At 38.6% G+C, this 14,514-nt stretch overlaps 1 protein-coding gene across 4 annotated transcripts in view; it reads right to left on the bottom strand.

The window, feature by feature from the left end:
• Positions 1–11,172, bottom strand: part of LOC106870227 (rac GTPase-activating protein 1) — a 46,683-nt gene extending 35,511 nt beyond the window's left edge. For 2 of the 4 annotated variants that reach the window (XM_089350928.1, XM_089350929.1), the window contains exons 1-2: positions 11,087–11,172; positions 262–414 (exon numbers count right to left, since the gene is read on the bottom strand). The gene's annotated coding sequence lies outside the window, so the exon portion shown is untranslated. The remainder of the gene's footprint in view (positions 1–261; positions 415–11,086) is intronic. The other 2 variants (XM_014916243.3, XM_052967192.2) reach the window with 1 other exon arrangement.
• Positions 11,173–14,514: the final 3,342 nt, after the last annotated feature.

Below are 14,514 nucleotides of genomic sequence, written 5' to 3'. Positions count from 1 at the left end.
TTGACAACATGCTATCACTTTATCATGCTGCTACTGTATAAATCTCTCTGAGAGATTTAATATATATTTCTACATTCATCCACTTTTAACAAAGTTGCTAGAGGCAACACTCTCCTCTCCACTCACACTTTCCTTTTCAAGTGAATAATAATAATAATAATAATAATGATGATGATGGTTTCCAATTTTGGCACAAGGCCAGTAATTCCAGGGGAGAGGGTTAGTTGATTACATTGAAGCCAGTGTTCAACTGGTACTTACTTTATTGACCTTGAAAGTACGTAAGGCAAAGTTGACCCCAGCAGAATTTGAACTCAGAACAAAAAGACAGACAAAATTCCACTAAGCATTTTGTCCAGTGCACTGACAATTCTACCAGCTAGTAGTAGTCAATCTTAGCAGGCAGCAACACTTCTGTAAAAACATTTGAGAAGTAGATATAAAGACCTTGAAATAGAGATCTCAAAACTGTGGTATCTAAGAACTGTACCTGTGAGCATTGAAACTTTGGAGACAATACCAAATTACACACTGAAACACAAAGGGTAAATACCAGGAAAACCCAAAGTATCAGAACTTCAAAAAATTGTTCTTATGAGTACTGTCCAAATCCAAAGAAAAACATTGTCAACTTGAAAATATGATTCTCTTAAAATTCTGATCAAAATTTGAACTATTACAAATTTAACAGAATTTTAGTTCTCAGAATCTGGTCTCTTTCTCCTGTAATATATCATTGTTAATCATAAAAAAAAAGAAAACATCCATAGTAAAGCATTCAAGCTGCTGTTGCTTTGGGTTTCTGGGCGAGACTTGAAACAGGTCATATAAAACAAAGCAACAACAATAACAGTGATTATGTGTGTGTGTGTGTAAAAAAAGCACTGGTACCACATAAAAAATACCCAGTACACTCTGTGGAGTAGTTGGCATGAGGAAGGGCATCCAACTATAGAACAGAACAGCTGGTGTGACCCCTCGTCTTACCAGCTCCGGTCAAACCACCCAGCCCATGCTAGAATGGAAAATAGATATAAATCAGGATGAAGAGGATATATAAATATATAAGAAATACACGAGTCCCTACCTTATTTAACTTCTATATTATTTCACTGATTATTTATAAATTACTCAAGGAAAAAGAAATTTCTATGGTAAGAGTTTCCATTTTGTAGAAATACTTGTTAGAATACATTACAGATGGAAAAGATGTTTAAGTAAGGTGTAAATTATTAAAAAGACGTGTAAGAAAGTGCAATAATGTCTAAATTGTTAATCATATATATAAAAGAATTACAAATCTGCTAGTTTCTTCCTGGTAACGTATTTCAAAAAGAATTTCCCTGCAAATGATTGGATCATAAAGACTTCAATGGCCTTAAAGTTACCGTTAAGATTGCAATATCATAATAAAAGTATTTCAATAGTAACACACATAAGTGACAGAAAAACTAAGTTAATGTTAAATAAAAACTGAAAGACAAATCTAGAAGAGCTTCATTGGTGAGGGGTGTAAGAAAGAAAGAAAGTGATAAAGTTAGAAAAATAAATGCCATGAAATTCAAATGAAATTGAGCAGAAAAAGAATAGGGCCAGTCAAAAAGAGAAGTGGGGCAATAAAACAATGTTGGGCTGAAAAAGAAATGAGAGAATGTTGTTATAAAGTAAAAGATAAAAGTAGAAAGAAAACAATCGTAACTGAAATGATTCTATTATTTTAATGAGTGAACCTCTTTTTAATGCTAGCTTTTAGTTTTGTTACTATTGGATATATGACATCATCATCATTTAATGTCTGTTTTCCATGGGCTGGATAGTTTGACCAGAGCTGGTAGGGCCAGGGGCTACACTAGGCTCCATGGTCTGTTGTAGCATGGTTTCTACAGCCAGATGTCTTTCCAAATGCCAACCACTCCACAGAGTGTACTGGATACTTTTTATGCGGCACCAGTATCAGTCCTGCTGCGGTGGACGGGTCTTCTTGACTATAGCAATACACTAGTTATCTTGGTCCTTTGTCATCTCCTTCAGTTAAAAAAAACAAACCCTCCTTATCCTATACTCTTGATACTTGATATACAGAAGTACTATGCATGTCCCTAACCCTTTAATGTTCTATGTACTTTTTTTTGTTTATCCACAACACAGTTAATATTGTTTAAAGGAAGTGAATGAGGGAGGGGAAGAGGTAAAGTAGTCTGACAGCCAGTTGATGGGATCAAGCCACCTGTGCACTACAGGAGATCGACAACAGTGCCATGTAAATAGTACCTGTGAATCATAGTTGTAAAGGGAATCCATGGATCATTGTAGTCGTTGCCAGTGCCATGTAAATGGTACCAGTGCATTGTAGTCATGGTCATTGCTGGTGCCACATAAAAGCACCCATTACACTCCTGGAGTGGTTGGCATTAGGAAGGGCATCCAGCCATAGAAACCATAGATATAAGGACCTTGAAATAAAGATCTCAAAACTGTGGTATCTAAGAACAACTGTACCTGTGAGCATTGAAAATTTGGAGACAATGCCAAATGACACTCTGAAACACAAAGGGTAAATACCAGGAAACCCCAAAGTATCAGAACTTCAAAAATTTGTTCTTATGAGTACTGTCCAAACTCAAAGAAAAACATAGAATTAGACTGGAACCTAGTGCAGCTCTCCAGCTTATCAGCTCCAGTCAAAGTGTCTAACCCATGCCAGCATGGAGAGTGGATATTAAAGGATGATGATGATCCATGATAATATGCTTAAAAACAATCAGATGGCTAAGAGGTTTTTCCTAATTCAGATAATTTGAAATTTTGGAAGCAAACACAAATTAGAGTGGGAAACCATGAAATTTATTGCTGGGAAAAACTGAAATAAATTATATATAGACGCAAGCGCGGTTGTGTGATAAGAAGTTTCCTTCCCAATCATGTGGTTGTGTGTTCAGTCTCACTGTGGTATGTGTCTTGACATCACATAATGGTTGTAAACAAGTGATGTTGTTTCCAGTCTTCTGTGAAAAACAATGTCTGGCCACAGGGAAGTATTACCTTGCTTGAAAACAGGTGGGGTTTGATAAAGGGAAGAGCGCTGGCTGTCAAAAAAGCTACCTCAACAAATTCTATCACCTGCGTAAGCATGGAAAAACTGGACATTAAATGGCAATGGTATATTGTATCCTACCTGTAAAAGAGGGTGGCCACACTGTCAATGATCCTATACCTGCCTAACCAGTTGAATCATCATCACGGCTGATACATTTATATTTCATCACTCACATCTTTTGAAATTCAGTCATGCTATAAATCCACCACACATTCTTGCATCAGTCCTCTAAAATGTAGCATAGCAAAATAATACATGTGAGCCATTAGCTGGTGGTTCTTTTGAGAGAGAGTTCCTTTAGGATGCTAAATGTATTAATTACATCTTTATCAAGCTGTGAATGCTACTACACAGTTGTATGCCGTATGTTTCTTTTGAAATTCACAGCCAATTGTATTATTCTTCATGGTGAATAATGCCAATGATTACTGTACTGGATTCACTACTGGGAACAAGTGGAGGTGCAATGGCCCAGTGGTTAGGGCAGCGGACTCACGGTCATAGGATCACGGTTTTGATTCCCAGACCGGGCGTTGTGAGTGTTTATTGAGCGAAAACACATAAAGCTCCACGAGGCTCCGGCAGGGAGTGCTGGTGAACCCTGCTGTACTCTTTCACCACAACTTTCTCTCTGTAATTCAAAGGGTTAGCCTTGTCAAACTGTGTCACGCTGAATATCCCCGAGAACTACATTAAGGGTACACGTGTCTGTGGAGTGCTCAGCCACTTGCACGTTAATTTCACGAGCAAGCTGTTCTGTTGATCGGATCAACTGGAACCCTCGACGCCGTAAGCGACGGAGTGCCAACAACAACAACAACTGGGAACAACTTCACATTCTCTTCTCCACAGCATAACAAACATTGGATGCTGTAGTGTACTCTCCAACTGCATTTCAAGTCACACTGTATATAGTAGTTATAGCATACAATTCATGCCTCAAACGATATTATTCAGAATTTTGATTTGGTTTACTTGCAATATAAAACAAATGCTTCTGTACACAACTCCTTGTGATGAGAAGTACATACCAGCTTGTATCACACTGATTCTTGTTACTGTGTTAGACCTGCTACTGATCAGATAAACAATATGCATGTCAGTTAACATCATACTAATTTCTGCATGTATGTTGCACCTGCTGTTGCTCAGATGATTTATTTGCACATTTGCTTGCTAATTGCTGATTTGTTATTTTTACCTCTCATATGCTCTCGCTCTAGGTTTTCCTTTTCTTGCTCTTTCTCAATACATTCTTTGTCTCATTTGGATGCATGCTGGATCCAAAGCCGAGTTACCAAATCCTTGGAAGATAAACATGAGATGTTTAGCCCCATGGAGGAGCTGACAAAGAACCGGGATGTCTGACAATATGAGGTCCTTGAGAAAACCCATTCTCCTGAGCGAAACTGAGTTTTGGCAGTACTGAGTATATTGTACTCACATTACATTGATTCACCCCCACCCCAATGAACCAAACTACCTGTTATCATGCACTATGCCTACCTACTTCGTCTGCTCTTGCAGCCTACTCCACCTTGTAATCTTACACTCTTGTCAACTGCATTATTACTGTTGCCACTCTCTCCACTCAGTCTTTTCTGTATCCCTCTATCTTCCCCAAACTCATGACTCAACCCTTTTTTTTACAGTTGTAGGTAGCTTCTCTACCTCCTCATTTCCTGTTCCCCATACAATCTTGCAAACTCACCCACAACTTCTACTTACCTTGTGCACTGAGAGGCATCAGGACATTATATCTCTACTACCTATCATTTTGCAGTTCCGACTGCTCATCTTCTCCCTCCCCAACTAAATATGAATAACCATGCAGCTTTTCTACAAATACCTACTCTGTCACTCCCCCACCTTCTCTCATCCCCCAGCATTTAAATGTGAATAAATAAGCAATACATTTGATGGAATAACTACCTGAATGCTAAAGGGTTAAAATATTATAAGGATATACAAAGGACTTGGCAACTAGTTCCAGCAGGTAAAGAGATAATATAGAAACTGACATTGGTTCTATAATGCACAACTGGATTTAAATCAGAACTCTAAGATTTGCCACATGTATAACCACTATCTCCCTCTACTAATTTAGGTATCAATGTCTGTTTTACAGGACTGATTTCCTTCTCTCATCATTATCATTTGACATCCACTTTCCATGCTGGCATGGACTGGATGGTTTGACTGGAGCTGGTATGGGAGGGGGGACAACACTAGATTCCATCGTCACTTCTGGCATGGTTGCTACAGCTGGATCTCCTTCCTAATGCCAACCACTCTACAGTGTACTGGGTGCTTTTAATGTGGCACCAGTATCACTATATTTTGCTTCCTGATTCATGTCTCACTCCCTATATCATGCTTCCTGATTTTCTATCTCATGTTCTCACAAAACATTCTTATGAATGTCAAGCCAAAACTGGTTTTCAAAACCTTTTAGAATGCCCAGAAAAATCACTGATATACCTGTAAAGGTACATTGAAATGGTTCATTTTTGACCAGGTATGGCTATTGGGACAATTTCTTTTAGATGTACACTATTTGGAAGATATAGAGAATAGCTCTATAAAATGTCACATCCATTTTTTCCATGCACACCACATCAGGTTAATGAGAAATGTGTGCCCTGACATAGCAAACTCAGCATTTTTGGAAATTTCAAGGTCAATGTCAATAACATCCTGAGGATTTTTATGCTGTTCTGGAGAAATTCAGAAGATTTGCGCAGATAAAATATTTACAAGTGGAAAAAGTTATTTTGTATAATGCCACATACATTATACTTTTTGGATTCTCTCCAACTACTTCAACGCAGAGGAAAAGGTGTGGCTCTGTGGTAAGAAGCTTGCTTCCCAACCACATTAAATCCTAGTTCATCCCACTGTATGGCACCTTAAGCGAGTGTCTTCTATGATAGCCTTGGGCCAACCAAAGCCCTGTGAGTAGATTTGGTAGATGGAAACTGAAAGAAGCCCATTGTATATATGTGTGTCTGTCTTTGTTTGTCTCCCACTACCACTTGCCAATCAGTGCTGGTGTTTATGTCCTTGTAACTTATCAGTTTGGCAAAATAGATTGATAGAATAAATACCAGGCTTAAAAAATAGTTCATTTGACTAAAAAAATTTTCCAAGGGGGTGGCTGCAGTCTAATGACTAACAAGTAAAAGATATAAGATATTCCAGATTTTTCCTTGGAATGCATGGTTGATTAATACTAGAGTAACCAAACTTTACTGTGAAAAACAAATCAATACAATTGTAGATGTTCAAGATTCACAGCTTTAGCGTATCATAATTTGTTGCTGTCATGTATTTCATACAAGAATGGCCTTCTAGAAATGAAGATAATCACAAGAGCAAAACACAGTCAAAGAATTTTAAAAATTTAATTTAAACATATTGTTGCTTTATATATATATATATTCAGTGGAGGCGCAATGGCCCAGTGGTTAGGGCAGCGGACTCTCAGTCATAGGATCACGGTTTCGATTCCCAGACCGGGCGTCGTGAGTGTTTATTGAGCGAAAACATCTAAAGCTCCACAAGGCTCCGGCAGGGGGTGGTGGCGAACCCTGCTGTACTCTTTCACCACAACTTTCTCTCACTCTTTCTTCCTGTTTCTGTTGTACCTGTATTTCAAAGGGCCAGCCTTGTCACACTATGTCACACTGAATATCCCCGAGAAATACATTAAGGGTACACGTGTCTGTGAAATGCTCAGCCACTTGCACGTTAATTTCACAAACAGGCTGTTCCGTTGATCTGATCAATTGGAACCCTCGACGTTGTAAGCGACGGAGTGCCAACAACAACAATATATATTCAAATAAATCCTTCATAAACCTTCTCTGCAAGATATGATTTTCAGGGTCCCATAGATCTCTTGCTTTTGCTATGCACTATGTCTACCTCTCTCCTCACATTCTTGCAACCTACCCACCCACACATCATCTCCTTTTCTCTCATCCTTCCTCTCTCTACTGTATTATTATTACTATTCTTCAACCCTTTTTTTCTGTATTGCCAGTCATCATCTACTCTCCCCCACCTTCCCTAACTCATCATTAATCACCCCTCTATCATTCCCATCATTCATTACATCCATGTCTCAAACCTATCCAATCTCTATAGTGTAATTCCATGTAAACCAGGGTCAAAAACAGGAATTTTGAAACCCACCATCTCCGACCAACAGGAAAAGTGCAAAATTTCAGGTCCTAAATCTCAACAGTTCAAAAGAGACAAATACAGCGAGAGAGGGGGAGAGAATGTATATGTGTGAAATATAGATTGATGTCGCTATACTAATTAGCAAGCTTTGACTGAAAGCAAGAATAAGAGATACAAGATACAGTGTACTTGTATCCCAAACAATCGAGCGACGTGATGCGCGGTTATTCTAATCAGAAGGAGCTTCAACTGCGAAGTGGTGTCCAGAAGTTATTCTAATCAGGGCGATCTTTTGATACTAGTATGAAATATCGGCCTTTTCCGAAAAAGTGTTGGAGGGAAAGAGGGAAACGACATCGTAAAAGCGAAAGAGATACAGAGAGCGCGATTTCTTTTGAAGGGTTTAGGGTTACAGTTACGGTTAGGGAATTCCGTCCCTAACCCTAAAAAAATTCTAACCCTGACACTAAAACCTTAACCCTAACACCCTAGTGAAGATCGTGCGGGTGTTATGGAAAAGGCCAATCTTTGGTAAAGATCGCCGAAGACATTTTTTATAGAAAAGGCCGATATTTTGTACTGGCATCGAAAGATAGCCGGAAAATGGATATATATATCAATTTTTTTTTACAAAATCCCACATTTTTGGTTATGGAGGATCGGATTCTGAAAAAAATCTTCAAAAATCGCATTTTCAAAATTTCACTCCATTTCCGGAAATTTTTTTAATTTTTCATCAAGAAAAAAAAAAAAAATATATATATATACCCTCAGGCCTTCAAGCAGGCTATCTACATGCTAGAAATAACACCCAAATCTCACAAAACTGCGATAACAATGAAATTTTGAAAATGTGATATTCCGTAAAAAAAATTAAAAAAAAAAAAAAATTTAAAAAAATCAATATATATCCATTTTACCCCAATTTATGACGGAAAAATCGGATCTTGTGAATTTTCCGAAAGTCCCCACCTCCTGGGTCGTAAACACGCATTTGTTTTTTCATATTCGTCTTCCACACACTTATTAGCACCCACCAGGCTGGTTAATTTTTTGTTCTCGGGGTGAGTAACTTTATATTGACCGAAATAAACAATACGTAGTGTAGTAGTACTACGCTAGGGTATCTGTAGAAAGTTCAATGTGATTTCGGAATATGAGGAAAAATTCGGATCCTGGGGATTTTCCCCACAAATTACTTTATAATCGTAATGTATGCCGTTTGAAAGGTATTTTTATAAAATTTCATTGCAAAAAACCCCCATTTTCCTAAAAGGTACAAGGGAAAAACGCGGATCTTGTAAATTTTCCGAGGTACTCTCCCCTACCCCCTTGGAAAAGATTTCCCCCTACAAATTACTTTATAATCGCAATGTATATCGTTTGAGAGGTATTTATATAAAATTTAATTGAAAAAACCCTCATTTTCCTAAGAGTTATGAGGGGAAAAACTCTGGTCTTGCGAATTTTCCGAGTTTTCCCCCCACCCTCTCGTTGCTTTGCGCACATCTTTTGTTTTTTTTTTTCATATTCGTTTCCTACACATTTTTTTTACACCCGTTGCATTATTTTTTTTTTCTGATTTTCGTTTCCGGGTCAAGTTGTAAACATTAACCAAAATTTCCCCCACAAATTTCTTTATAATCGTAATCTATGTCGTTTGAAAGGTTTTTATATTTGGGTACTACTAAAGCAGCGCGGACCCGAACGCGCAGTCGCGCGTCCGCGCTAGCTAGTCTTGAGTGGTCGATCCTAACCCTAACCCACGTGTGCAAATGAATACGTGTTTAGGGTTAGGATCGACCACTCACGACTAGCTAGCGCGGACGCGCGACTGCGCGTTTGGGTCCGCGCTGCTTTAGTAGTACCTTATATTTGATGATATTTTTTCATTAAAAGATATCCATTTCCCTGTAAGTTTTGAGGAAAAAATCGGATCGTGTGAATTTTCCGAGTGTCCTCTCCCCACCCCCAGGTTTATTTGCGCAAATTTTGGTTTTCAGATTAGTTAACATTTTTTAAAAATATCTATTACACTTGTTTTTTGTTTTTGTTTTGGTAGCCGATTCAAACCAAAGTTACCGCCATCCAAACAACGGCTGCAGTTTGACATTTGTAAAGGAAACAAATGAGCTATACTGGTAATCTTTCGTTTTGACTCGCCGCTATATTTGTACTTAGCGATGCATACTTATTTCTTTATTGCCCTGTATGTTTAGCCCACAGGGAGCTAAACATACAGGGGACATACAAGGATAGACAAAGAGATTAAGTCGGTTACAGATAAAATATTTACAAGTGGAAAAAGTTATTTTGTGTAATGCCACATACATTACACTTTTTGGATTCTCTCCAACTACTTCAACACAGAGGCAAAGGTGTGGCTCTGTGGTTAAGAAGCTTGCTTCCCAACCACATAAATCCTAGTTCATCCCACTGTGTGGCACCTTAAGCGAGTGTAACTGGTACTTTATTTAATCGATCTGGAAAGGATGAAAGGCAAAGTCGACCTCGGCGGAATTTGAACTCAGAATGTAACGGCAGACGAAATACCGTTCGGCATTTCGCCCGATTCTGCCAGCTTGTTTATCCAAATAGATTTTAAAATTTAATTCGATCATATTTCCAATACTTCAAAAACAGCTAATAGGAATTCCCCACCTGTTAACATAAAAGACAGTTAACACCTCCACTCCAGCTTTAATTCAATTAAGTCGAAATTATAAAAATACTTCCGTAAGAAATGATATTAGTGAATATCTACAAATATACAACAAAACAAAGCAAGGTCATAAAGATTTACCGGGAATAATGTTACTATTTTTGTTACGTAAAATTATTTTTTAAAAAACGGTTAGAAATCACTAAAAAAAGTTCTCTGTAATCACCTATACAATTAGAACCGGATTAAGATTTTTTAGGGCCTGTGGCTATAACGTCAGAATTTCAGCAAAACAATAAAACAGGTTGCAATAACAGATTGTAAAAAAGAAAAAAAAGGAATAAACGGATGTAAGGGTTTAAAACTATTTCGTACAATTCTAAGGTTTAAGTGGATAATCTTGACCTATTAATGTAACCGAAAATTATCGTCCAGTATATCTCCGTTTGAGAGGGATTCGAGGCACAGAAGATATTTTGAACGACTGCTCAAAGAATAAATTAAAAGTTTAAAAGTTATCAAATTCAAAGCTAAAAGTGCATTTAGTATAATAAACAAATTAAATAATTACAATAGCAGTTCATAGATTTAATAATTGCAATAGCAGTTCATAAATTTAATAGTTTTGTCAAACAGATGTGAAATAAATGTTTTCACTTGAAACTAAAAAATTTAACTGGTTGGTCACACTTGGCAGGATAGGAAAAAACATATAATCATGTATAGGTCAAATAAATACTTTTGAAATACACAATGGTAATTACAGTTCTCCGTTTAACAATAACTTCCCCCGAAATCATATAACTTCGTTTTATAGTTTAGAAATAATAGAACAATGATCAAATTGAATGCAAAACTTTTTTCCATATTATATTTGTAGGATAGAATATCTTAAATATTCCATATGGAAACGATAAAACAAAATAATATATATATTATTATAGGTTTGTTTAAACCTAAGTTGATAAATGTTATTTTGCCTTAGGTTTAAACAAACCGTTAAAACAAACCTAAAGTGGGCGCTAGAATTTAGAAAATTTAATCAAGCTGTAAAAATAAAACATCAAATTTTAAGTATTCATATATTAAGGACAACTAAATATGTACATCAACTTTATCATCCATAAATTGTAACTCACAGCGTTTTTCTTTCTGTTTTTCTAGACATAAATAAGTCGTTTCATCAAACAGCTCGACATTTGTAAATCCCGCATTTAAACGATGTGACGTCACCTGACCAGTATATTGCTAGCGACACCTAGCGACACAGCCAAGTCTTAACAAGCGAGCTCTAATTGGTTCCTGTCAGAAAATTTGTTTGTATATATTCAGGACACTTGCACTGTTATCATGACGCTCAACAAACTTTGTGCATTTGTGGGAATACATATAAAGGGTACCATTATACACTACGGATATTTTTCGACCTGGTAATTATATATATATATATATATACATATCTATGTTTTTATTAATATTTAGGGTCAAACTCCAGTGTTTGACCCCAGCAAAAAAAAAAAAAATGCAATAGGTGTAAAACAACATGTAGTAAACGAATATGAAAAAAATGCGCGTGAGCGAACGAGGAGCGGGGAAGAGGACTCGGAAAATTCACACCGGAAATGTTCCAAGACCTCTCACCACTTCTCCGTTCGGTGGCGAAATTTTTTCTTCATATTCGTTTACTACACATTATTTTACACCTAGTACCTTATTTGTTTCTCAATTTTTGTGACGGGGTGCAAACTCAGATAATTCACACGACCCAGTAACGCCACTTCGACACCCGGTAACAAATGCGCGCTGGTGAACGGGAGTCTGAGAGGAGGCATGACAATTCCCTGGTATCACCGTTCTTCCAGTCCTTCTAAACCTGTTTCTTTTCTCTAATAGCCCTGTCAACAACATTATTCCACCACCACGTTATTTTGGGTCGAGAGGGGACTTTGCGGCACTGTCATGGTATTAGCTGTCAGAAGTGAAAGTAGAACTGACGAGGAACGTTACTGATGGTTTGAGTTGATTCTTTGGCTACTGACAGCTAATACCACGACAGTGCCGACTTTGCACCATCCACACTTTTGGTCAGTGGCCTTCAGCAGGTTGTCTCGTAGAAACCTCCAGTTGTCTTCTACATCGTGTGAAGCTATATCCCCTTCTATTTCGTCAAAGGCTTCGAGTAATATGTCTCTAAATCTCTGTCCATTCGCAGGATCTTTAAGCTTCCAGACCCTTCTCCTCCATGCTGGTCGTTTTCTTGGAAGGACTGGAAGAACGGTGGTAGCAGGGAATTGTATCAGACTGACAGAAAGGAAGCTAGGAGACAGGTTTATCTAGCCAGAGGGGAAGCAGATAAGAAAAAATTTGCCAATGTTCTGCGCAGTGAGGACAAAATACTTGAGGTATTTCGTGTTGCAAGACAGTGTGTGAGAGAGAATCGTGATGTCGTAGGAGAGAAATGTGTCCGCATGGATGATGGTTCACTTGCACTAAACAAGGCTGCAAAGAGAGAAGTTTGGAGACGCCACTATGAAAGATTGCTCAATAAAGAAAATGAATAGGAGAAAGAGGAGTCTGCAGAATGTCAACCCAACAGAGGGACCAGCTATTCGAGTTGACAGTACCTTGGTAGATAAAGCAATTAAGAGTATGAAGACAGGGAAGTCCCCCAGCCCATCAGGAATCACTGCAGAGATGCTCAAAATATCTGGCAGTGTCAACTATAGCCTAGTCACCCCGTATAGTTAACCAGGTGATACACAAAGGAGTCATACCCAATGACTGGTGTAGCAGCACCATAATCAACTGCTACTAAGGTAAACGTGACGCTTTAGATACAAATAATTACAGAGGTATCAAGTTGTTGGATCAGGTAATGAAAGTAACAGAGAGGGTCATAGCCCAACTAATTAGGGAGAAAGTCAGTCTAGATGAGATGCAGTTTGGGTTTGTGCCAAGGAAAAGCACCACTGATGCTATATTTCTGGTAAAACAGCTGCAGGAGAAATACCTAGCCAAAGATAAACCTCTATACCTGACTTTCGTTGACATGGAGAAAGCCTTTGACAGGGTCCCCCGATACCTTATCTGGTGGTGAATGAGGAAACTAGGGATAGATGAATGGTTAGTGAGAGCTGTGCGAGCCATGTACAGGGATGCTGTCAGTAAGGTGAGGGTTGGCAACGAGTAGTGAAGAATTCCGGGTAGAGGTAGGGGTCCACCAAGGTTCAGTCCTCAGCCCCCTCCTATTTATCATAGTCCTCCAGGCAATAACAGAGGAATCCAAGACAGGATGCCCCTGGAAGCTCCTCTATGCTGGTGACCTTGTTCTAATTGCTGAGTCACTATCAGAACTAGAGGAGAAGTTTCAGGTGTGGAAGCAAGGATTAGAATCAAAGGGCCTTACACTCAACCTAGCTAAAACCAAAGTCCTAATAAGTAGGAAGTAGACAAACCACAAACTCCTTCAGGTAGATGGCCCTGCTTGATCTGTAGAAAAGGCATAGATAAAAACTCCATAAGATGTACCCAGTGTAAGCTATGGACACATAAGAAGTGCAGCGATATCAAAGTAAGGCTAACTAGCGAGATAGTTTTTGTATGTGGCAGATGCTCAGGAGCAATAAACACTGAAAATGTGCAGAGAATAACTTCTACCACATTCCAGGGAGAAAAACTAGAAGTAGTTGGTAGCTTCCATTACCTAGGTGACGAAATCAGTAGCGGGGGAGGGTGCGCTGAAAGTGTAGCTGTTAGAATAGGAATAGCCTGGGCAAAGTTCAGAGAGATCTTATCTCTGCTGGTGACAAAGGGTCTCTCGCTCAGAGTAAAAGGCAGATTGTATGATGCATGTGTATGAACAGCCATGCTATATGGCAGTGAAACATGGGCCGTGACTGCTGAGGACATGTGTAGGCTTTCAAGGAATGAAGCCAGTATTCTCCGCTGGATGTGTAATGTCAGTGTGCATACTTGACAGAGTGTAAGTACTTTGAGAGAAAAGTTGGACCTAAGAAGCATCAGTTGTGGTGTGCAAGAGAGACGATTGTGTTGGTATGGTCATGTGGCGAGAATGGATGAGGATAGCTGTGTGAAAAAGTGCCACACCCTAGCAGTTGAGGGAACCTGTGGAAGAGGTAGACCCAGGAAGACCTGGGATGACGTGGTGAAGCACAACCTCCGAACATTAGGCCTCACTGAGGCAATGACTTGTGACCTTGACCTTTGGAAATATGCAGTGCGTGAGAAGACTCGGCAAACCAAGTGAGACCATAACCCATAGCCTATGCCAGGGGTGTAACCAGCCCACTTGTGCATACCTTTCTTTCAATGGACACTAAACTCAGTCTCATTGCTTTGAAGGTATGATGTTATGGAGAAAAAGGTTAGAGGTTTAAAAATCGAAAAAACTGGTTATCTTCAGCTAATAGTGAGACAAATTTTCTGCATTTAGCAGAGCAGTATCAACTTTAAAGTTGTACCCTGTAAAATTTATAGTTTCGCATCTGACCTGTTCATTGTAGGTTTCTAAATAAACAGAAATCCCTAATAAAATCAACATGTATCA

Source organism: Octopus bimaculoides, chromosome 4 (genome assembly GCF_046866305.1).
Source record: "Octopus bimaculoides isolate indiv1 chromosome 4, ASM4686630v1, whole genome shotgun sequence".
Classification (NCBI taxonomy): Eukaryota; Metazoa; Mollusca; class Cephalopoda; order Octopoda; family Octopodidae; genus Octopus; species Octopus bimaculoides.
This window is presented reverse-complemented; position numbering and strand designations above follow the sequence as displayed.